We start from the raw sequence: 26664 nt of genomic DNA, 5'->3' as shown, positions 1-26664 counted from the left end.
AAAAAATCCACAAAAAAATAAAAAAACCAACACATGTTTTACTGCAAGATTAAAAAATCCATAATCCTTTCAGCACTGACTGCCAAACATGCTCATATGACAAGATTTTGACCAAGGTGATAAACTGGGTATTTTTCCTATGTCATGTGATTTTTGTTGCTTATTTGGCATCATGAAAATGAAAGGATTTATTTTATCATCATTTTCACATATAGTTTACCTCTGCCAAATCGAGTTTTTAGTATGTGTTCTAAGCAGACTTAACTTTGGCCTTGAGGGAAAAGAAAATTGAGCAGTCAAAGCATCGCAGAGCAGTCAACATCTGTGAGTGAAATTTAACTTTGGCATAACCGTGCTGGCTGGGCTTCATCAGGAAAGTGTCTATGCAAGGGAAGCAGGGATGGAGGTGGCAGAAAGAGCGTACAGAAAATTGCCAATTTATTTCAGAGATCAGTGCAGCAACAGCTCCAAAAACCAGCAAGAGCAGGAGAACCAAACCTGAACAAATAATTTGTGGAGTATGTACATAAATTTACCTGGAAAATCCATTACTCACTCTTAATCCCTTGTTAATCTTCAGCTTGACATAAGTTTTCAGGCTAACACTCCACAGAATGATGAGTGATGAACAGGGATGCTTCAGCTGGGCAGAAAAAAAACAACCCTTGGAACATCAGAAACTCATTCTTCTGAACAAAACACACTTAAGGTAGTAAAAAATTCATACTGAATACAAGCAGCACAGGCATTTCCTAGAATCACTTTTATTTCTCTTAATGCTCTATCTACTTTAAGCGAACCTTACTCAACAAGTGAGCTAAAGTTGGTTCTTCAATACAGAATAAAAGTGCAGAGATGTAAGAGTTGGATCCCTACATTTCTCAACATGGTTCTGATGAGACTCATAGCTATGTGTCACACTGTGCTAAGTGAGCTCCCGACATCATGCAGCCACACAAGTTCAGGCAAATGACTGCTTTCCAGGAAATTTTATCTGAATTATCCTTCTGAACTCAGGCTAAAGGATTTGTCTTTAAGTAAAACTTTTAGTCCTGAAACATTAAAGAGCATTATGCATCAACTTAATTGGAAACAGTTTTGCCTCAACACATCCTGCATTTGTTTAAGGGCTTAGAAAGAGAAAAGCCCATGCCTTTGAAGCACCGTGACAACTTAAGATAAATTTCACATTATTTTCTAACAGAGTATAATTGAAAACATTCTTCATCACAGACTGTAATCTTATTCTGGGTAGAGATGTGTTTAACCAACACGACTGAACCTCATAATTTCCAAGTCTTGATCAAATTCTGACTGTGGCCCAAACTGTCTTCTCATTCTGTAAGAAACAGATCTAGTTTAAATATTACTGGGTTTATTATTTTTATTAATATTAAATTATTAATATTTCACATTACCCCAACAATTAAAAAAAAAAGCGGGAGGGGGGGGAGGGGGGGAGGAGGAAGGTGGGAAAGGGAGACAGAGAGAAAGAAAAGAAATAAAAAGGAGCCATGTAGCTCGTATTTTTATGCCAGCTTTTCAGACGGTCTTTTTACCATCTCAGCACCCACATCACTCTTGCTCTGGGTACTGTGGCCATTTTAGAGTGAGGCAGTACATGAGTCACTCAAGGTCATAGAGGAAGGCTCTCGCAGAGCCAGAAATTTGAATCAACATCTCCTGTGCCCTAACCACAAGGCTCTCCTTCCTCTCCTTAACAACACAGTGTGTTTCTTTGTTAAGTTTCTTTCTAGTTAGACATAACATAATAGGCCTTTTTCTTTATTCATAGATAATGGCAATATGACATTATGAGATGGGCAGTTGTCATTCAAAGGGAATGTTCTTTTTCCGCTTGCCCTTAAAACATAAACATCATTTAGCAGACTGTTGTCAGTAGATGACATTAGGATCTCTGTGTTTAACAATCTTTTTTCCAGCAGTCTCGCAATATAACTTGGTCCTTTATTTCTATTTTTCATGATATGAAAGGTTGACAGCTTGTGGATCCTGGAAAGCAAGTATTGCTCCCTTTCCCATACAACCTTCACCAGACATTTAAGCAAAAAGCCTTCTTCACCAAGGAAAAGAAGTCAACATCATGTATTTGTTTCAAACCCTTGAGAAGGTTTATATGCCACAGTAAAAGGTCAGTAGCCACTGCCCACCACAACATGTGAGCAGGCTTACACATCCCTACTAGACATGAGGAGCACAACAGCATCAAGTGGAAGGCCCAAGCACTTCATTTTCTGTTGTCACATTCTCCATTTTAAACAGAGGGACACATCTGCTGTTTCAAGACTCTGGAGACTATGGCTAGAAGTCATTCTATGAAACAAGAGAATTATAGATAGTCATTTTATTTGTGCAGACTAATAAAAGAATGTATGTGAGAAATACCTGCCATACAGAACTCCATCTTTGGGTTAATGTTTTTGTATTCATAATAAATAAATAAGTAAATAAATAAATAAATAAATAAATAAAGCAAAAACAAAAAATCTTCTTTAAGCCCTGTCCTCTTTTCCATGACCTTTTTTGATCAATAAGCCTTTGTTTTGCTGCAATGCCTTGGCAGCAGAGGATAGCATGACTACAGCTAGTCCTTATCTCATATTTACCTTTAAGCTCTTTGGGCCCCAGCAGAGGTTTGAGTCATTTGTTTTCCTTAGGTTATAGACTCAATGATGTCCATCACTTTAGAGTGCAGTCTTCTCATGAGCCCCAGAAATTAGCTACCTCCACTCTTTGATAGATCTTCTGGCAAGTCAGTGAAATTCAGGATGACCGCTATTTTCATGTAGAAAACAGGCCTCTCTGGCTTTTTAAGATTTATTTATTTATTTATTTATTTATGGGGGGAGGAGTGGGGTAGAGACTTGAGAAGTCTCCACCAGATTCTGCAGTTGCTATCATTTAAAAAAAGACAACAGCTCCAATGGCTCTGTGTCATTACATGATCTTCTCACAGGAGTTTCACTGGTAAAAATAAGCCCTATTTTCAGGTGACAAACCAACGTGAAACCTTCTGCTCTCCCTTAAGGTTGTTGCCCTACATAAAGAGCAATTTTTTAGACACTGCACTGTAGCAGCAATCTCTCGCTTGCCTCTCAGCAACTCTATCTATCTCAAGTACTGCACTTGAGCAAACAGGCTAAAAAAATCTAGAAAAAAAAACAGCCTAAGAGATCTTAAATAAAAAACAACGTCAACATTCTCCTAATTCTTGCCTTTCCCCCTTTTCCAACAGCAAATGCTGAAAAGGTGCAAGTGACCAACTTCTGAAATGCTACATAAACCGTTTGAAATAAATCAAAGATTTATACCCAAGTAGGCACAACCAAACGAAACTCCCTTTCAGCTTCACAATGTGGAATAACACATGAGTGAGTGACTGATATATTGCTTATGAAAAGGGAAAAAAATACAAGAAGCAGCCTTTTTACAGTTCAATAGAAAGTCACAATATTTGAAAAATGAATAAGGAGTCATGTAATGGCTTTGCAGCTTTTGAACTTTCACATGTTTCAGATTTTTCTAATGCTTGCGTGGATTAAAGAGATTCACATCTCAATGGTTGGGGCACCTAACGTTTTTTCTGGATCAGGTTTAATGCTTTCCACACTGTAAAAATTTCACTGTGTATGAACACACCCTGAATTTAAGGAATTTTTCATATTTAAGTGTGTTTTTTCCAGTATGTTTCTTTTTACATTAACCCTATCAAAGGGCATGGTGTCTGGATCATAAGAATCATCAACTCCTTCAGTTTCACACATCAGTACACTGGGCCTTTTTGGCATGCTTTTCTTCTCAGACTCCAAAAATAAATTAAAGGGAGGAAAAAAAAAGTCAGGAGACAATAAATTAGAAGACATATAGATTTTTGTTTTTGTTTTTTTTTTTTAAACTTCTGTGCATTATCTCAACCTGGGCCCCAGAATAAAAACGAGACCCATTTATTTCAGTAATGTGCAAAGTTCATTGTTTTAAAGCTACAACTACACCCTTTTCATCTTTTTAAAAATATTTCAAAGCAAGGCTGTGGGACCCAAAGAAAGAGAAGAGTCTCTGATGTCCATCCAGCTCACAAAGAAAAACACTGTATTTTCTACCCTTTGACAAAGGATTAAGGAGTGACAAAAAGCCACTCCATCTTTTCTAAAGAATAGGTATGTGTGTACATGGATATGGTGCATAGTCTAACGGGTGTAAGGAAGGTGTGGGCATCATCTAGATTCAAGAAACAATCACAGGCTTCATGGAATCTGGCACATACATTAAGTTTTTATGGCTCAGAAACAAGGGCAACTAGGTGTTTAAAGCATTAGCACACAATACGAGTGACAGTCCAAGATGTTGAGGCCTGTGCAGATGCTCGGGGACTGTGTATAACTGAATCTACTAAATGAACAGAGGGGTTTTGTTGTTGGTGGTGGTTTATTTGATGATGTTGTTATTTCTAATTGTAGACCAATAGAGAAAGATAATCTGGGAAAATACAAGTAAAGGGGGTTTGAGAGCAGAGAGGAATGTTGTGTACTGATACTGGGGTGATGAAGCTTTTTTTGAATGCTACTTGCAGGTATCATCATTTGGAGTATTTCTGGAAAAGAAGAAAGAAAGGAAAAAATTCAAAAAAGGGAAAGAAAGGGGGGAGAAGGGAAGAAAGAAAAGCTCCGATGACTTTTGTCTGCATTTGTTGAAGCAGAATTGCATACTTGGTCTGTAAAATAAAGCACATGGCTGCAAAACTGCCCCAAAAGTACATTTCACTTCTATCATCGGTTTCTCATTCTTATAGGAATTGTCAAGTTCTGAATTCTGACCTTGGGGCTTAAAACACAATGAATGTGTGAAAGATTAAACACACTTTTCACCAAAAGAACAAGTTCTATGTCCCAAACCATACCTTTACAAATGACAAATATATTTGAAAGCAAACATATCCTTTCACCCTGTGAATTAAACAATAAAATGCTTTTGTGGGAAGTCTATGTTCCACAGGGACATTTCTTACTGAACTATGTTCAGTTTGTTTCACCAAAGTTTGTTTCATTCATCTAAGCAACCATAGACACCAAAATAGTTTAAAAAAAAACAACCACAAAACAATCACATTATGGAATGACTTCTCTTCAGTAACATGCCAGTTCTTCATGTAATAGTGCCAGATGATCCTGTTTTCTCCCAAAGCTTAGTTCGTCAAAGTATGCAGGGATACCGTCTTAAAATACACACATTTTTCAGAAGGCACATGTTCAGTGTTCTGGCTGCATAAGTCCACTTTTCAGCCTACAGCATGAAGTTCAAGGCACAGAAGAAGGTTTGGTAATACAAGGTATTAAAATAAATATCAGTGAACACTGGTATGCATCATAAACAAACAAGGGATCTTTAAGCTGACTTATTAAGGGTGAAACAAAACACGACAATATACTTAGTATAAGTGATTTTTCTCCCTGAGAAAACTGTTCTTTTTTTTCCTCCTCTCTTGTTCCCTTCCGATGTGATTTGCAGTGTTGCAAGCCAGCAATTGCAACAAACCTAGAGTATAACTGAATTTATTGGTCTCCATCATTATGCAGCACTAGAGCACAGCCAAAAATTCACTGCCTGAGATTTCTTCCAACTTTCTATGTATTAGAAATGAACAATCCATATAGAAATCTTAAATTATGGAACACTATTGCTCCAAAATCCTGTCTGGCTTCTGATTATTTTACATGCTCTGAACTACCATTAGAGTCAACAACAATATCACAGAATCACAGAATATGAGGGAGCCAGGACTGCCTAAGGCTATCAAAAAACCAAGGGAGGAAGTGGTTTGAATAAAGGATATTACCTTTCCTTACAAACTCCAGTGAAATGAAAACAGTGTAAATATGATTGAGCAAAGGAAGCAACCGACTGCTGGCAACATTTGAAACTTTGAAAAATCCCTCTGGAGAACTAGACAAGCAGGTGTCATGCCCCGGTTAGCACAGCTCTCCAGCAGTCCACCAGTCTCTGCTTTCACTTGGTTTAGATTTCAGATGATCTACTCTGTTTGAATACACGCAAGCAAGTTGTTCTGCACAGCATCATTTTCCCATCCTGCTCCTTGCAAATGCATCATAACATGAGAATCTGCTTTGTGAAATCAAATATCACCTGCCTGCTTGGTCCCCTCAGTGTGCCATTTACTTGTTTCTTCTAAAGAAATGAGATTATTCTCATAAAACAGGGGAAAATATTTTGGAAGACAGCTCTTAGTATTCATATCTTCCATGTTGTTGTCATGTTCAGCTAACATAGTAAATACGAGCTGACACTAGAAACAGAGACACCATGGGAGGCTATTTATTTATCTGATATTTGCAAGTGTCTCTCCAGTACCTCAAAAATATTAGGAATAACAAGTGTAATGCCAAGAAATCCAAGTCCAATTGCAAGGGAAGTGTGCTATTCACTGGGTGTTAACAGAAAATACTCACTGCAAATAAGAGGTAATGACTGTAGTTGAGCAAATAAGGCACTGATATGCACCAAAATTTCTGCTCCCCCACAAAAATAATGGGTATATAAAGCTCACACGGATGGAGTTATGGCAAAGCTAGAGGGAAAGGGACACAACCTTACCAGTCTTTGGAGAGACAATGAACTTGTAGTCTCACCAGTGAGTTACAAACAACTGCAGGTTTGAGTTTCAAAGGAGTAACAAGAAAAGCAGTGCACCGCTGCAGATGATTTCACTTACAATTCAGTTCAGCTGAAATGGTATGTATGTATCCTTGTGCATGCATGTGGGAACTGTAAGTGAGAGCCATAATATATTGCCATTATAAGAGATCATGAACAGGAGATTTACACAAAGATTCATCAGCCATGTTTCAACCACCACCAAACCAAGTTTGCAGCACAGTGCTTCCTCCTCTGTTCAGCCTGGGTTCTCCGAGTAGCATTACATAGGACAAAATCTGTCACCAGCAGTCATCTACTGGCTGCCATTTTTTCAAATGCTTTCAACTCAGAGGTATCCAGTTTTTTTTTTTTAACCTCAGAAAGGCCTAATTACTGTGTCTGTCAGGCTTATAACAAAAGCACAGCAAACTCTAGACACACCTGTGGCATACCTACATCCAAATTAATATTTTTGTTGGATGTGGGTGTGTTTTATTTACGTAACATCAAAGTTTAAAAAAAAAAAAAAAAGGAATCCATTGTTAACTTCAATGATGATAACAGAATAAGTCATGAGAGAGCTAGGAAGCCTTTCCTTTTAAAGATCATATTTTTTCTGTCTCTGCAATTTTAGGCCCTATATCTGTAGGTCAAGACATAACCACCTTATTCCCTAAGTTTCCACAGACTGTAACAGCCTGGTTTCATTCTTTTTTCCTTTTCCCTTTCTCTTCCCCTTTTCCCTCCTCTCCCCTCCCCTTGCCTTTCCTTCCCTTCAGTCAATTCAATTAAACAAGAAATATTTTATAATGAAAACAAAAGCATATGAAAACACAAAGCTATGGAGACTAACCCCAAATCAACCTTATCTACTCAGTAGGGAAGTGCTACATCCTCCTGTTTTCTCATACTCAAGGGCAAATTTATGGTACATTGCTTAAAGATTTAAGTGTTCAAAGAATGTTTGGAGGAAAAGAGAAAGCTTAAAAACAGAAATACTACACTTTGGAGTGAGAAGAGAGAAAAAGACATGTCCAGCTGAAAATATGAAGACCAGATACCTGGTCTCACTGAATGCCAAGATAAAACAACCATTGGTTGAAGTAGGGTCATGATCTCTGTCAAGATTTAAGTCTGGATTCACTTTTAAAGCAGGTGTGACCTAACAGCAGGAGGGAAGAATTAACAACAAGAAAAAAATTTGTCTCTCTGTCTTAAACATCCATCAAGCATTTCATTTTACATCACTTGTGACTACAAAAAGTGAAAAGTGGTTATAGACTCCATCTATCTAATTATACACTAATTTTCACCATAATGCCCCCTTTTCGTTATCTTTCAATTACACAGCATCATTTGTTGCTGCTAGTGGTGAATGGGATGACAAGAATAATGTGATAGTTATGCTCTGTGTTGAAATGGCACTAATTTTATGACAAGATGCATTCACCATAAATAAGCCAGCATCAAACACCTGGAAGCACAGTTCTGGTATTAGTCTGAGGCAACTGTGATTATACACTATAATGTGTGCTCCAGTACTGCTCTTGTGTAAACTGTCTGTATCTTTTATACACACATACACACAATATGTATACAATATTTCCGAGTATATAGGCACACACATGCAGAAAAAATATGAATGTGGGATTACATTCATATACACAATAACGCTGCTCCTGGCTGAAGGTAATGTTACAGAATTTGTTTCCATCTCAGTGGATCACAGGAAAAAAAATATTGTAAGGATTAATTTAATTTGTAAAACATTTGTATTCCCTCCTGTATTGCAGTAGAAGGAATGTGCCAAATGCCACTTTTTAAGAAATATAATACACTTCCTCCTACTTTGGGTTTGAAATTGGAACCAAAACAAATTTGCTGCAGAAAAACTGATCTTTGTGGTCCTGGCAGGAGGTGAAGGCTGGGAGTGAGCACACTCTTTGCTGCCATTATCCCTTCATGGGAAACTAGAGGTGCCACTCTATATCCTGCATCCTCTGCTCCTTTCCATAAAACCAGAAAGCTGCAATGACATCACAAAATGCACAATGTGCACAATCAGCCAAGACTCCTGGGTGAGGAATACACCGACCACCACAGCCAACTCAAATAGTGGCAAGATTTTGCATCCCTGACTGGAAGAAAAAATTGTTTGCATATGCTAATCGTAAATCAGCCCTTGCTTAGCCACCCCAGAGCATGAAACGCAGCACAATAGACCTTTCACAGCTTACAGGAGAGGTCATGGTACAAGAATGCTGAACAGTGCAAAACAATCTTTTGTAGGTAAGCAACTTCTGAGTGGGAGGTGTGAGTTGTTACAACAATAGAAACCTCAGAGGAGACAATCAGAAAATTCTTAACATGTTTTTCAAAGGAATGTACACAATCGACTGCATTTTCAACAGACATATATTACAAACTCCTCTGGTGCCCTGATTCTTATGCTTTATAAACACATACATAGAAAGAGCTAGATTTTGTTTCTGTTTCATTAACTCCATATTTCTGCTACTTATAATTATCCCAGGCGTTATGATCAGACAATTCACACATTAATTTATTTGGAATAATTTCCATTAAGGAGACTTGCAGAATAGCAACCTAATATTGAGTACAATTTCTGGTGCACTTCATTTTTCATATTTAATATGTCACTTGACAGTTTGTTAAAACTGACTGACTCGATGCCTATTATAAATGTTCACTGTGCTGAAATCCCAAACAAATATCAGGGATATAATTCTTTTCCATAGAGTGCATGCTTAATATTGTTTCTTGCCTTCCTTTGGGCTCTTTCTAAGCATGAATATCCCAAAATAAGATGTCACTCAGTTCATTTTTCTAAAAAAGAGGTTTCCGCTGAAATGAATGTAATATTGTACGGTAGTTTTGATTTGCTGAAGTACAAGTTAGCTGATGTTGCAAGTCAACTGGGTGAAACTAAGACTGGCTACATCCAGTGAGGGAGAAAACTTAAACAGACAATTGCACACAAAGCCTGGCCATTGCTTACCCTTCCAAAAGCAAACCTCTCCATGACCTGATCCTCTCTCATCACTAGAAGAGGTTTATCACATGGAATAAACCATGTTTAATTCGACCTAGTGTAGGGAAGTTGCTTTGGCAGGGGGGTTGGACTCAATGATCTCTAGAGATACCTTCCAACCCCTACAATTCTGTGATTCTGTGAATGCAAGTGGGAGCATGAGGGGAAACAGCAGAAAACAAAGCATCAAGGGATGTTTGGAAGACACGCCAAAGTGAAAATGGTAGCCCAGGTGCAAAGCCAAAGCCACCAACTGCATCCCACAAGAAAGCAGATCAAGAAATAGGGCTTTGATCAAGAGAACACTAGCAGGAGTGATTCCTGCTGTGGGAAGCAGGACCTGCATCACAGTTACACTTTCTGGAGTTACATCTGGACAGATGGTAAGAACACAGCCAGGAGGAGCAACCTGTGGGTTTCCAATAATGCCTGTCTTCACTTTCATGCCTCTACAAGTCTGTCAATCCACAAGGCTGTCAGGAAGAAAGAGACAGTGAAGCTATGTGCTTCAGCAGTAAATGATGAACAGGAAAAGAGACACAAGAAATTCAAATCTGTACAAAATGCATTCAGACATATGTCTCCATGTTTAACTGCTTCACCATGAAACCCTCCAGAGAAACTTCATGGGCTGAGGCAGGGGGCCAGGAAACTCCAGGGGTAATTCTGGCCATCTAGACAGACAATGCTCTGAGAAGTGTCTCATTCATCCAGGTATTTCATATGAAACTTGAATGAGCTCACACTTTTCAGCAATGAGTCACACACTCATTTGGCAAATACAAAGACTTCAGAGTCCCTCTCCCCCATTCCCAGCTACTGGAAAGTCACAATTCTTTTGAGTGTGATGTCAGGAGATGTTGCCATGAAAACTGTTTTAAAATCATAAGTGCTAAATTGTAACTCCTTTGCATGGTAAAGGATCACACAGGGGATACTGCAGTTTGGATGAAGATATCTTATAATTAGCGATAATAACAAAGGAAATATTCATAATTACATCAAAGAAGTCTTCACTGAGTATTGTTTTTATTTGCTTCCAGAGGGAACACAGAATTCTCTGAAAAAAAAAAACGACTGATTTAAGCAGATGTAGATAAATAAAAAAGGGCTATCAAGAGAATCCAACTTCAAACCAAAGGCAGAAAAATGCTTCAAAATGCGCAAAAGGTTATCTAATCAATCAGCTTAAAGGCCAGTCGTCAGCTCTCTGCCAGCAGGCAGAGCTGCTATGTCTGCAGTGTGTGTGCTCATCTTTTCAGATGAACACGGCACACTACAGCACATCCTGGGTGCATGTCTCTGCATACAGGAGGCACAGTCTGGGGATTCATTTCATCCAGCAGCACAAACACAAGACTAATTTTGTGAAGTGCAGATAGCTAAAAATAGCCAAGTGATGTTATGCAATAAAACCTGGTGTACGTTTCCCCTTTCCAGATGAAAGAATCTGACATAGCTTCAAACAGAGAAAAAAAAAAAAAAAAAAAAAAAAAAAAGATGGTCTGACCAGAGTATAAACTATATTCATTTCATTGCCTTCTGCAGAGAAGGAATTTGAATCTCCTATACATTAAAGATGCATGGCCACTGTCATATCATTTCAACGACTTAAATAGTAAATGATCAAAAATTCACAGTGCTTCTGCCCTCCTCTGGAAAAAATAAAATAAAATTAAAAAAAAAAATATATATATATATATAGGTCAAAAATGAATGGAAACAGTCGTCTTCTCCTTTTTATGTATTTGAGAGAGGAAAAAACAAGGGAGATAAATCTGCATAATACTGAACCGAATCTCTTTAATTCCAGTCAGCTTTTATCATTCAATCACAGAGTCTGTATGTGGAAAAATTCATGCTAATTCCCCCTAGCAACAGCCTCAGCCTATCAGGACAAGCCATGCACCATGCAGCTGCCAGCCAGCAAGAATAACTCTAAGTAGGTCAGGCCTGCATTTCTAAAAATGCCACGGTCTAGTAACCCCACTGTCCCGTCTGTCTGCCCTGCCCCATAATAACCTCAATTGCTTGGTGACACAATGACATACTGCCCTGTTAGAGCGCAATCAAATCACGCTGCATTATTCTGCTGCGAGCATCACTGCAGGAGGAAGGAGCCGTCGAGGGGCAGCATTAATCAGGCGGCCATTCATGTCCACCAGCACTTCACTCTGGAGATGGGGCCTGCATTAATGACCAGCTGTTGGAAGGAACACAAACAAAGTAACGCCTTCCACCCTGCCGGCTGCGCAGAATATGGCAATCTGTTCAGGCAAGTTGTGCTCATTGACAGAGGCCACGATGTAAATTAAACAGCCCCAGACAATGCCGGCTTTTGTAAGCTCCTACTAATTAAAGTAAGTATATTTAAATTATACTACACACAATTCAAAGAGCTATTGGTTTAATATACAGAGTCATCTCCTCCTACAAATTTGTGTTCACGGTCAGGGTAAAAAAAAAAAAAAAAGAAAAACAAAAAAAACCCAACAAACAGAACCCACAACCAGTGTTTCCATAATACAATCTACCTATCCTGGTAATCTAAAGAACAGCACAAAGAGCAGGACTGCAGCTGACTTGTGCTGGGACCAGGGAACCATGCCAGGCTGCCAGAAACAGGCAGCAATGCACACTGACTGGTGAAGGGCTGTCGATAAAAGCCATGTAAACATCTCCAGTCACAGCACAGGGAAAGGCTGGTCAAAGCAGGGTAAGCACCCCTGCAATCTCAGCGCTTAAGTGCTGTGGAGCCGCCAGCCCAGACCGAAAAACAACAGCAGGGGTCAGAAAGCTCCAGGCATATCCCTGCGGAATAGGCAGCCCCGCACTGCAGCATTCCCTGTGCACCCCCAGGACCACGTTTGGCTGCAAGATGTTGTGCTAAGGCTTTTTTTGCACCATTCCTCAGCCAGAGAAGCCTTAATAAAAACCACACCTGATCGCAGTAGGTCTGCACTGGGGTGGTATTTCAACATCAAATCTGCAAAGCCAGAGCCGAGTTTTGGTGTGCTGGCTTTGTGCTTAATTTGACGCGTGCTTTTAAACACCTTGGTGCGGCTGGCCGGTCACTCCTTCCCATGCCTCGTGGCACACAGCCTCCTTTGCAAGATGGAGACAGGAATGACATTTTCTAGGACAGATGGCTTGTCTGCATTTCTTCCGAAGGATTCACACTTCCACTCAGCGAACATGTGCCCTCTGACAAACCGATAATTCAGTCTTCACTTTTGCAGAGTGCAGCCAGTCTTATACATGTAATCCATCCAGCTCTGATTTACAAATGCAGCCGATTCATTAATCCATTTCACTCTCTTGTTCAAAGCAGGCTCGAGAACCAGGTTATGACTGCCTTCCTTTGCTTTGTGGCACATATCACACAGCTATTCTTGGAGAGATACAGTCCCTGACGTAACCACGGGTTCCTAATTACAAGGTGCTGACATTTTGCAGCTTTGAAGCTATGAGCTAAAAGCCACTCTTCCTCCTGCTCGCTTGCTTTAAAACAGTCTGAGTTAGAAGCACGGCAGTTTCAGAAAGGTGCAGGAGCAGTATACACTTCTTTTCAGAGCCTGCTGTCTTGCCAAGGTTGTTTTTCTTTAAGAAAGCACAAAACTACAGTATGGGAGTAATAAGACTCCTTTGCCCCCAGCACAAGAATGTTACCCAGCAGCTGGCTAAATATAATCCAACACACAGGGCAGCCTTTGTAGACAGGGTAACAAACAGTGGAAGGGCCAGACAGGCATCTTGCAGGGTAGCTCACCATGACTATTGGGAAATCCCCTCGTACGCATTTTAGGATGACATTATGGTCTACGGATTTGTATAAAAGGGAAAAAAATAAAAGGAAAAAAGAAACCTCTTTCTCAGTAGGCAGCTGCTAAAAGCCACGCCAAGTCCTACTAGCTGACTGCAGTACTTGTTTTCCCTATTTTTGCATTGTTCAGACATGGGCAACCCGAGCTACCAGCTGAACTCAGTATGCCAAGCACTGTGACAAGTGTCCCTGTTCTAAAAGCACAGTCTCCTCAATGCATGCGCAGAAATATAAACCAAACAGATAAACAAAAAGAGCCCAAGCCAATCAAATGACAATAACAAAAAAACAAACAAAAAAAAATAGGTGCATTTCAGAAAAATCTGTTGCTAACTGCTGTCTCTTTTCAATAGAGGAATAATCATTTTTAATCAGAAGCTGATTATAAAATTCTTAATCAAAAAAAAAAAAAAAAAAAAAGAAAGAAAAAAGAAAAAAAAAGAGATATAATGCTGACTATAAATGCTCAGTTGAGCATTTAGCCATCCGATGACTGTGGTAGCCAGCTGGTCTAGAAGTCATCTGGGATGCATTTGTTTTGATTAGATTGATCACATTTCTATTTACAGCATAGAATTTTTTTTTGCATAGAATTTTTTTTTGCCATACTGAATATAGCCGTGTTTATAAAGATTTTAAGATGGAGAAAATGACCCCTCCCTCCTTAGCTTCTCTCAACACAGTGCAATAGATTCAGTGCTCCAAGGTGTTAAACAGAATCTGCTTTCACATTTCTTAGAAGAATTCTGCCTACATCTGCATTCACAAAGTGCCGCCTCACTCAGGAATTGGGTGTAGAACTAGAGCTGAAAATACAAGCTGCAATCAAGTCTGACCATCAAAGTGACAAGCTTCCTCAGTAAATTGGTCAGAAATGCCTTTCTTTCATGCCTGTACATGCTCCCACACACATAAGCACACATACATAAGCACATACATACACAGCATGGCCGCTGTTTTCCCTGGGGATACTGCTGCAGCCACCTAGCTCATCAGTTCCCTCCCTGACAGCATCAGGAGTGCTGGAGCTACAATTCACAGTGCCTCCATCCATACATTTCTTTCTTAATCACGCCATCCTCTCCACAGTGAGAATGCACAGAATCAGACAAACAGCATGCAGCGTTTCTTCTTCCACTGCATTTGCACACACTCTCTCGCTCTCTCTTCCTCCCATGGCTTTGCCTTAGCAGGCAGATACAACCAATACCTTGTTTATCCATCTCCAGCACAACGCTGAGGTGCAACTCGACTGCAGCTCTGTGGCTTTCCCCATCCTCCTTTGGAGCAGCAGTGGCTGGATTCTTGCTGCTGATGCCCTTGTTGAGGACTGGATTACTTTTCATCATATTTCTTTAAGCTTTTACCCACTCCACCCTATATTAATATCCCTCCTTTCTTTCCCCACCAAAAAAACATAAAAAAAGAAAACCCCCCCAAGCCACCCCACATCACAACCCTTTGCTTCCAGAACCAACAGAAAAATTGCGGCTCCATCGCTTCTCTTCCTTAGCGATGTACAGATGAGGGAGACTCGCATCAGCCAAGCTGGGGTGAAGCGCAGGCAGCGAGGCTGCAGCGGCAGCAGCAGAACCAGCAGCAGCCACCCAGGTAAATGCGAAAAAGCAGGCTGTGTCGCAGCGCCGTAGCTGTGAGGAAGGAATCTTGCTTCTTCTGAACAGTGCAGCTTCGTGCCTGCAGGAACGGAGAAGAGGGAAGACCCAGAATTAAAAATAGAAGCCAAATAGTTAAAAAGAAATTATGACTATAATAAAGGGCTGTAACTTTATTTTCTGGGCTTTGGGGTTTTCCTAGGGGGGTGTCTTCCCCCCCCACCTCTCCCCAAAGTCTCCTGTGTTGCTGTATGTTACTGTCCAAGAGTGGAGTCACAAAGGCTCACCCTCCAAAGCGCAGCGAGACCAGCATCACATGAGAAACCACATGACGCACCCAAATCGGATGCTGATGCGGTCCACTATTTCACTCGGGGGGGAAAAATCTCGACCGAAACATGTCCCTCTCTAGCGGTTAGAAAGAATTTCCCTTTAAAAATAAAAAAATAAAAAAAAAATCCAACAAAATAAATATCTCCCTATCTCTTGTCTTCTACACTAGTGCTCTGCGAGGCAAGAGAATGCTGTTCCGCAGACACTAGCTGGATGGCAGCAATATTACTTCCAGGCTACGTTATGCAAAGCTGATTCCACTTAAGTGAATTCCTGAAAAGCATACTCCATGTCTTCATAACATGAACAGGCTCTGAAAACCAGCTCCATTATCGTTCCCCACAATCTGTGCCCAAACCTGCGTTCTGAATAATTTATTGGAGACTAAAAAGCTGTTTGCCAAGACCGCTCCTTTTCTCACTCAGCCTCACACTCAAGACCGACTATGGTGAGGAACAGAGGGGGCATTCATCATTTCCAGAATCAGTGATTTTAGAGAAAGTGCCGTCCCACAAAATAATCACAAAAAAAGTGAGAAGAAAGGGTTTTTTTTCCTCATTTATGGACATGAAGGGCTCTGCCTGGTTTGCAGTCAGTGACAGTGCTTTCCTAACATTGCTGACTCCAAAGCTTTCAGTCCAAGTCAATAAGCAAACAGTATTGCCTGCCAATCCCTGCAGAGGTGTTGTGCCACGCTGCTAAATGTAGCCAAAGCTTGGCACCCCAGGCAGTCCCCAACAGGAGTGTACAGCTCCGCATTGCTGTCCTCTGTCAGGGCACCGAGCAGTTAACATCCTTGGCTGCTTCACCATCTTGCCTATAGGAGCGTGGGACTGAGGGACTGGTTAGCTTGACAAACGAACACATAAAAAGCTGACCTAGATGATCGATGGAATTGCTGCTGCATAGTTCTCATTCAAAAAACACAGATAGCAGTTTGTAACTTGTTTGGCTCCTAACATTTGCTCAAACGACAGAGCAGGTGGCACAGAGTCCTCCATCTCCTTTGTTTGCAAAACCCAGGCACCACTTTGCAATGCTATGCTCCCAGCAGTCTACACTGAAACTGTACACAGTGTCCGAGAAATGGAAAATGATAGCTGCCTTGAGTCCACACAGCTGTTTCACACAGGATCCCATTGCAAGCTCTGAAGTTTATGAAATGGAGATTAAGCACAGAATTCCCCAGAAGAGAGAGATGCCGGGCACTCAGGTAGGAAAGTGTGACAGGAGCAGAACCTGATGCTCTTTCGTGATGATTTCAGTCTTACTAACCGCTCACACAATAGCAGATTGAAAAAATTTGCACAAGGCAGTTGATGCTTGTTCTCATTGGCTCCTACCAGAAAGGGGTTTTTCAATGGGCTGCACCTATGACGTAAATTACACATACAATCCAGTTACAGACTTTGCTCTCAGCAGGATGCTGATATTGAGGAGAGTCCCACAACCATATATACAGAAATCAAAGGGTTTCCATAGTCATCCTAGACACGTGGTGTAACAGTATCAGTACAGTCAAGTCTTTGATGGAAAACAGATATTGCCACACCCAAATTTAGACTATAGTTAATGGATACAATACTGTATTTTTGATGTAGTGTCAGCTAATCTGGAGAATAAAGGTTTTGGATAGTGTTTTCACAGTCTAAAAGATAAACATTACCAACATTACCAAGGCCGGGTCTCAGAGCAGCAAAGTATCTTCAAGCCTTTCTTTGGATTATAAGAAGCTGTCCTGGTGACCATGCTCATTGTTCTTAAACTATAGCAATTATAGCATGACCAGCAGATCAAAGGAGGTGATTCTGCTTTCATGAGACCCCAAGTGGAGCACTGCATCCAATTCTAGGTCACCCAACACAAGGAGGACTTGAAGCTGTTGAAGCAGGCCCAAAGGAGGGCCACAAAGACTATCAGACGGCTGAAGCTCCTCCCCAACAAAGACAGGCTGTGAGTTGAGAATCTTCAGACCAGAATGGGGCCTACAGGAAAAAGGGTGAAGGACATTTAATAAGGGAATATAGCAACAGGGTAAGAGGAAACTGTTTAAATCTGGAAGATTTATTTAGACTAGATATTTGGAAGAAACTCTTTACTGTGAGGGTGGTGAGACACTGGAAAAAGCTGCCCAGAGAGGTTGTGGATGCCCTCTCCCTGGAGGGAGACCAGGCTGGAGAGGGCTTTGAGCAATGTGGTCTAGAGGCAGGTGTCCCTGCCTTTAGTAGGGGGGTGGAACTAGATGATCTTAAAGGTCCCTTCCAACCCAAACCACTCTATGATTCTATGACAGGATGTCTGAGAATGGATTCTTGTCCATTCTCATTAGTTTCTTAGACAGAGAATCATAGATTCAGAGGATGGCTTGGGTTGGAAGGGACCTCAAACAACAGGAGCTTTGTGAGGACTTCGTGAGCTGATCATTTTTTCCACTTAATATCAGTAGCTCATTTATTTATGCTTTCATAGAATCACAGATATGTTGGTTATAAGGATGTGCTGGAGGTCACTCAGTGAGCTCACTGATTGTAGCATGGCTATCGCCAATGTTACAGCAGGTCAGCCATGATTTCCCCAAGCCAAGTCCTGAAAACCCTTGGGGATGGAGACTACTTAACCTTTCTGGGTAACCTCTTCCAGTGCTGCGCCTCCTTCCTTGAGAAAATAGATGTGCAGGAAAAACATGTTCTTCCTCTGTTTCTTACATACAAAACCTTCACTGCACTTCTAGTGGGAAATACTGAGTTGCATCCACTTCCTAGATTTAACACTGAAGCAGGAGAGGAGAGGTGAAGGAGTCAAGGAATGAAGAGACTTTTCATTTCTTATTCAGTTTGCCAAGTGCTGCTCAAATTAGTAGCATCTCTAAATTGCTATCATGTGAGGACTGTTTATATATATGGGTGCTTCCAGCTCAAGTATTAACCTAAAAGCTAAGACAGCAACAAAAGCCATGACAAGTCACATTTTCTCATATGTATGATAGCTATGGGAAAGCAGGAAATAAAACAGAGCCCATATGTATGCAGAACCTGAGCTGCTCTGGAGGCATTCAAGGCCAGGCTGAATGTGGCTCCGCGCAGCCTGGTCTAGCGATTGGCAAACCTACCCATAGCAGGGGGGTTGAATCTAGGTGACCTTTGAGGTCCTTTTCAACAACGGCCATTCTATGATTCCATGATACCCTGAGTAGTCAGAATTAAGGTTGAACCAACAGAAGCTGGAGTATGCTGGTTTACTCAGGATAAACAATACAGGATGCATTTTTTAAACAGACCTGAAAAAAGGGCTCTACAGAATTTATAAATGTTAAAAGCTTGTGAAAAACTTCCTATGTGGGTACATGATGTAGGTACCTTTAAATACAACCTAGAGATACTCATCTACCCTAGATGCAAATGAAGAGAAAGGGAAAGAAGGAAAAAGACAAGAATTACAAAGAGAAATACAAGTCATCATTTCTTTAGAAATGTAAAAGACTTAGATGAAGAAAAGCTCCCTGTGAAAGACTTCTCTAAGCACATAGAGCTGAAAAATCTAACCCTTACACTGAGATCCCTTCAGATAACCTCTCAGCTAAATTCTTTAATAACAGCATGGGTAACAAACTCTCCAAATCTCTAGAATATACAACTTCCTCGGTGCAATACTGTCAAATCTTGAAGTAATTCATAGGCAGACTAAAATTACCTGTCCAAAATGACCCCCTCAGTTGACTTCCACAGTATATATTCTCCCCTTCCATACAGTGAATGGAAAAGAAGGAAGTTGTGCACATTGAATACTGGGGTAAGAAGTTCTGAATGGCACCACTAGTGCCAGGGGAAGATACGGAAAGATCTGGGCTTATTTTGGATGCTATTTTGACACAGGTAATCAACAGAATTTTTCCCTACAGCTGTTTGCTGCCAGCATTTGCAGATCTGTTCTCAAACACTTCATCACTCTGTTTCGTACTAGTGCAGGCAATTAGAATTAGATTTATATGTAAGAAGACCAAAATAAGAACAGCTCATGACCCCAGTGACCTGGACAAGCTTGAGAAGTGGGCTCATGTGAACCAAATAAGATTGAACTAGGTGAAGTGAAGAGTGCTACACTTGGTTTGGGACAATTCCAGATATGTCTACAGTACAGGAAAAGAACTCACTGTGAATAGCCCTGCAGAGAAGCAGTTGGAGATTCTGGCAAACAAAAAGCTGGATATGATCCAGCAGTGTGCTCTTGCAGACCAGAAGGCCACTTGTATACTGGCTGCATCAAAAGAGGGGTGGCCAGCAGGGAGAGAGGTGTTTGTCCCCCTCTCTCTGTTCTCATGAGGCCCTGCCAGGAGTACTGCACCCAGGTCCAAGGACCCCAGCACAAAAAAGATGTGAAACTGTTGAATCGGGTCCAGAGGAGGGACCCACAGATCATCCACAAAGATGACCAGAAGGCTGAAGCAAATCCAGTATGGAGACAGACTGAGACAGCTGGACTTGTTCAACTTAAAGAAGTCTTTGGGGAGACCTAATTGCAGCCTTCCAGTACTTGAGGGGAGTTTATTATCAGGAGTGAGACTGCCTTTTCACCTGGACAGACAGTGACAGGACAAGGGGGAATGGTTTTAAATTAAAAGAGGGGAGATTTATATTAGAGGTTAAAAAGAAATTGTTTACTCAGATGGTGGTGAGGTGCTGGCACAGGCTGGTCAGAGAAGCTGTAGGTATCCCATCCCAGGAAGTGTTCACAGTCAGGTTGGATGGGACTCTGAGCAGCCCCTGATCTAGTGGGTGGCAACTGCACCCAGGGCAGAGTGAACGGAACTAGATGATCTGTAAGGTCTCTTCCAACCAAAGTTCTTCTACGATTCCTTAAAGGCTACTGAATGCTGGGGAATGATTTTCAAGTGCTTTTCAACCAGATTTGGAATGCTTCTTTGCATGGCTAATTATCCGCTTGGTACAGTACTCCACTATATTATAGACCCCCATGAGTCTAAGATTCATTGAATTTCACTGAAAATGAAACACTGGATCCTGACTGAGAGTTGCACTGCTAAAGGGATCAAAACCTAAAGTGTTAGCAACCAGATAGTTACCCAATTACCTTTCGAGCACCCTCTCTACACTTTGTGAAAAGTCCCCTTTGGGGACATCCTTGTGTCAAACCAAGCAGAGCTTTACACTGGTTGAGTACAGTGCTGGCACTGCATAAACCAGGCAGAAGTAGCTGGACTTAAACAAGAATCTGGCCAGTGGTTTCACAAATCATTAGCTTCTCATGTATTGCACCTAAAAACTGCCACTGCTGTGTAGGACTAAACAGTGCTGCTCAGGAAGCAGGAACTGAAAAACAGAAATATTGTAACTTCAGTTGAAGCAGTATGTCACCAATAATTTGCATATCAGTAAAATAGTGTTGCTAATTTTGACAGAAAAATACACTTGCTAAATTCTGCAGGGAATGGTCCATTTGATGATTCTCAGCAAGTATTAGGGCGTGGGGTTTGTTTTTCAATGACCTCTCACTTCAGAATCTGCAGCTGGAGAAAACATTATCATTAGGCTTGAGGTTTCAACCCTAAAGCCAGGCAAGACTTGATGTTTCACTGAACTCAAAACCTCAGACTCAAACTCAAATGTGCAAACTTCATGGACTCGAACCAGAACAAACACTTGCTAGACCCATGTGAACAAAAACTACAGAGCTGCACATAGGTTTAAGTACTGAGACATGATGGCTACTGGCCAAGGTATGAAGTACTCCATGCTCTTTTGAAGTGCCCTACTAAATACTGGTAGATTTTTAGTGACCACAGAGCATGTCTAGACACACACTGCCATAGCTTAGAGATGCTCAAGTCAACTTTAATTGAGAGCTCAATTGCCAGAAACATTTTCTCTGCACTTCACAGAGATGTAGAGTAAAATATCCCACAGTTCTGTGAGGACACAGTTAAACTTCTTTCGTAATTAACAGGTCTCTTCAAACCCATCTTCTGATGGCACCTGGAATACCAATCTAGCTACTGTCTCATAACAAAAATATGTTTTGGTTGTCCATTCAAGCAAGAAATAGGTACAAATACATCTTTTGGTAATTTTCAGTAGAATATGCCAGGATGTGTCTAGCATACCATAGCAAATGCATTTAAAAACAATAGGGAAAGGTTTCTTCTGCATTTTCAGCACAGACCTTCATCACAAGAAACTGCTGAAGTAGACAAGAGATCTCATTCTTATCTGGAATCAGATTTTAATTGACTGATTATTCAACACTACTCCTTGAAAAAATTCCCCCATTATTTCTGGGATGTATGATAGACTGGTTATTGCAATTATCCTACCGTCTCAATGTTCAACTATGCCACATAATAGCACTGACCATATTTGTGAGCTGTTTAATCATAATATTCTGTTCCTTGTGTTAATACCTGCTATTGAAATTGAAGTTCACCTAGTACAAATATTGTGTACTTTATCTAAACTTCATGGTTCCACAAGCATTACAATGGGTAAATTTATCTGGAATATACACAGACAAGAAGCAGAAAAGAGATCCACATAAAGCTAAAAATGCTATATTTATACATTTGAATGATGTTTTCACAGTATTGAACCACATTTCATCATTAGAAAATATATCTAAGCAATTTGAAGGGCTGAGGCTCTGCATCTTAAAGTGCTGTGCTTTTGGATCTCTCTAAACTGTTTGTGTGATAAAGACTGCAGTGGCAGTCCTGGACTAGAGCAGAAATGTGGGAATTCAACAGGACAGAATATAGATCTAAATGCATCAAAATGATAATCACCCAAAAATACATACATGATTTTCTCTGCATTTATAGAAGTTTCCTAAGGTTAATATTTCCATTATTATTTTGACTTAGTAAAAATTGTTTCTTCCATTTCACTTAGCCCTCGGGCTAAACTGTTCTTATGGTTGAAAAGCAACTGCCATGATGCATATTCTAGCGTGAAAGGGGTCAGGCTCTACGATCCTGTAGGGTACTGTAATTATGGTTAGGATGTAAAAAGAAAATAAAATTTGTATAGAGAATTTGGAACTGCATTAAAACACACATAATGAACAAACAACTTACTGAAAAATATTAACACTCTATGTTCCTCTTTGTTCAACCTGTATTCTTGTTGCTCCCTTATTTCCTGAAAGCATAAAATAACACTAATTTGACAAAACTGTGGAATATTCAATAGCTACAAAACACATCACTTGACCTACACCACCCAAAAACAGAACTAAGTAACTGGGCTCCAAGTCATCCATTAGATTTGTATTCCCTTTATGTCACAATTTCATTTTGACTCCTAAACTTAAATGCCTTGTTTAGTAAACTCACACATTAGAATGAGAATCTAGTCTGAACACACAGATACATAATATAAATATTCTAATTTCCTTGTAAAGTCATACAGCTACTTGTATTGGGTTAATGAACATGGAATACTACAAAAGATGTCAGAAGACAAGCAAATTGCGTTATCTTTGGTTCTTCATGCAAACAAATCTCTAAATTCTAACGTGTTTTACAAACCCAAGAAAAACTGTAATGAAGAGGCTGCACAGAGATCAGTCAGAACTGCACATGCAATGGTTAGAAGTATATGAAGGGTAAAGAATCGTACGCCAAATTAGTATCATACCCATAATAAATTAAATAAACAATGAAGTTTTGTGATTATAAATCATGCTACAGAGGGAAAAGCATACAGAAACATCACAATCAGCTCCTTGGTGAAACTGCTGATAATGCAGTTAATGTTTGGTCTTGGGCAAGGGACTGATTTCCTTTTGTTGGCTGCCCAGTTTTAGATGGGTACTTGACATAAAACACATTAAAAGTTCAAAGTGGAAGAACTATGTTTTTTCACCTGTGCGTGGTTTCAGCTCAGGCTTCTGCATTACTGTCAGGAAGTCAGTTTTTCCATGCTTGTTACTGTAAACAAAGATTGTATGGCAAATCTCCAAAAGTGATAGGTTAAGGACCAAACTGCAGGAATGACAAGGTACTTCCAGAAACTTAAGGCAACGCATAAAAATGAGAATGACTGTGTATTTAGACTGCATTTGGTGTGCTTATTACACATGCAAATATACCTTAGCATACATATATGCAGTGTGTTGAAACAGTGAGTGAATAGGCAGGGGAAAAAAACAACAGCATCACTTATTATTAGCACTGCTTCCCAATATGTTTTAATGACTGCTTATATGTATCAAAACTCAGTCTAAGCTCCGCTTGTTTTTATTTTACCTTTTTTTAAAAAAAAAACTTACAGCAAAATAACATTTGATGCTCCCAAGAAGAGTCCTTCTCCTCAGACAGTAACATTTCTTTGTAAAGACAATACCACTTCCAAGACTAGCAGCCAGAAACTAAAATTTAAGAAGCATTTATCTTGTACATAGTGGAGTTACATTTTGCTGCTCCTCGGATACGAATCCAAATTTACCAATGCTGTAATTTCATAAAATTATTATTGTTTTCCAGATTTGAATTTCCTTTGGAAAGCTGAAGGGTTTTGTTGTTTTTTTTAGTGAACATAATCTACCCCCTTCTGCCCCTGTGCAAGGCTTACAACAACTACACACTCTTTCTAAATGTGCATTTTCCTCTCTGGGACCCTGTTCTGAGGTTCTGCATCAACAACTGAAACCAATGGATATTGTGCCACATAGCTCCATTCAGCAGTACCATGTAGTGTATCCCACATTGAAAACAGCAAACAAGTGAAGACTGCACTACTGTATCTATACTTCAGCTTTGTGCTTGTAAAAATGGGGATAATATCTGCCCTTCATTTTATGGGAATGCGACAAAGATTAATCAGATTGTGGATCAGTAAGATAATACACACATTAACTGATGACAAAATAGATTTCTCTTTGGAGTGGAGACCTAAAAAAACAGCAAAAACCAAACCAAAACAAAACAAAAAACAAACAAAAAAACCAAAAAACCCTCAAAAACAAACAATCAAAAAACAACAAACAAAACAAGAACAGACAAAAAGCACCCTAAAATTTGATGTATGTAGGCTCACGTACAAAGCACTTACATTCTACCATCTTCAGTATGAAAAAAGCACATCCATTAATAGTCTTTGCTGGTTAAGACTTGCTGTCTGAATTAGGTCTGCAGTATCCAGAGTACAGATGTTATGTTGGCTGAGCAACATAAAAGTCTCAGATGTGTGTTATTAATTTGTGAAATGCAGATGTTTAATTGTCAACAAATTGTGAGTAATTATCAACAAATTGTGAGAAACTGAGGAGCTCTAAAAATTATTATGGCCAACCATGTTTCCTGGTCTTACAGGTAGCAACAATAAAATATTTGGTTTGTCTTCTGCTCTCAAATGCCATTTAAAAGTTGATTCAATTCCTTCAACTCAGATATCTGTAACTAGATTCAGCTTTGGAATATTTGTCTTCCTTCATCATTAGCATCCTATCCTGTGCTTTCAAGCATTTCAAAACATCAGAAAACAAATCCTTCTGAATTACCAGGAAAATATATGAAAACAAAATCCATAAAACAGACTAGAAAAAGAGATTTGAACCTAACAAATAGGTTCTACATTGCCAGTATTGTTTAGTACTTCCATGTTAACAACAGTATAGGATATTGCTAAAATACATTTTAACCAAGATAACCTCTGCTGTAGGTTTAACAATAAATGAAGCTGATTACTCACCCATGCTATCAGTCCACATACCTTCCTCATTGCTAATGAAGACCAACCTTCCAGATTTAGCACAGAGTAATTCCTTCCACAAACACCAACACTCTTTAGCAATGTGAATGACAAAGTAACCTCCACCTGTAAGGTTTCATTTAACAATGAGATCTGTGTCCACTGCTAATGAAGCTTCTTTTGTTAAGCCCGAACAAGGCTTACATAAGGTCTATATAAATAACAGTGCAGGTTAGGAAGCTTTCAACATCTACAGGCTCCTCCTAACAGCCTGGCCTTACTGTTCTGCAGTGGTCAACCCCCACAACAAGATATGTACCAAAACCTGGTTGTACACATAATTTGACTGAAAACAAGCAGAAAGTAAATTCCTGTAAGAACAAAATGAGAACAACAGGACACCTGAAAGTGTATCCTTTGTTTCATGCATTACTAGTGGTTGTGATTCTCTGTCCACAGGACCTAAATTACAGCTTTCTATCCCAAACTACAGAGGATGATCTCCATGAAAGTGGGATTGTTTTTATTCCTAACATATTTCTTGATTCTTGACTACCTTCCCTGCCTTACTTCAATAAAAAGCCTTATTTGTGAGTGCACTTTTCCAACAAAGCATACTTAACATTTTCCCTTACATTCAACAAAATATTTCTTCAGACTTAAATGGATTCTAACTTCATATAAAGTAAAAACTAGATAAATGCAATGCAAGTGTATTTTTGTTTATATTGAAAGCAATTATTTGCCATGCTGTTGTTGCACCCTGTTTCCCAACTTCTGATAAAATGAAGAGGCATTTGCCAGGACATGAAAACTTCTTCCAACAAGATAATCATGATGGAGATACCAGCCTGGATTTAGGAGACACAGTTTTCTCAAAATTAGTAACAGATTTTTTCCCTTCCTAGAACAACTCTTTGCTGTACATACATACGTACATATATTTATTTATTTATTTTAAACAAATGGGGAGAACAAGTGGCATGCTCACATTCACTGCAGATCAGCTCACAGCCAGACCATAGCATCCTAACGCCATCCCCTTGCATTAGGGTAACCATTTTTAAATGAATACTTCAGGTGCTGAGAGTCTGACTATAAGCTGCAACAAAATTCAAATAGATAGATATACACATATGCATACATGTAGCATGGATGTCCATGTGCTTCAGCTAGCCTGAGAGCCTTCTGCTTCCATAAGTTCTACCTTCTTGCCTCAGTGCTGTACAGACCCTTCTCCAGCACAAGCACAAGCTTCTCCCAGCTGATAGGACAAAGTGACTTATGTCTATATAAACACAAGTTATTGTCCTCTCAGTATCATATGACAATGATCAAATTAACTGCAAAAAACATATCCACCAGTCTTTTCATGCTTTAGTTCTTCAAGCCAAATGGTGTTCCTTATAAAATACATTTTTATTCCTTGGATTACAGTTTCGTGCCAAAAGGAGAAATAGCCTCAAGAAA

The 26664-nt window shown here is 39.8% G+C and overlaps 1 long non-coding RNA gene across 6 annotated transcripts in view; it reads right to left on the bottom strand.

Moving 5' to 3' along the window:
* LOC107309733 overlaps positions 1 to 26664 on the bottom strand; it is a 269937-nt gene that overhangs the window by 19294 nt on the left and 223979 nt on the right. For all 6 annotated transcript variants that reach the window (XR_004306137.1, XR_004306132.1, XR_004306134.1 and 3 more), the window contains one exon: positions 557 to 15242. This is a non-coding gene — a long non-coding RNA (uncharacterized LOC107309733). The remainder of the gene's footprint in view (positions 1 to 556; positions 15243 to 26664) is intronic.

This window comes from Coturnix japonica, chromosome 2 (assembly GCF_001577835.2).
Source record: "Coturnix japonica isolate 7356 chromosome 2, Coturnix japonica 2.1, whole genome shotgun sequence".
Classification (NCBI taxonomy): Eukaryota; Metazoa; Chordata; class Aves; order Galliformes; family Phasianidae; genus Coturnix; species Coturnix japonica.
The sequence above is the reverse complement of the archived record's forward strand: the minus strand, read 5'-3'. Positions and strand labels throughout refer to the sequence as shown.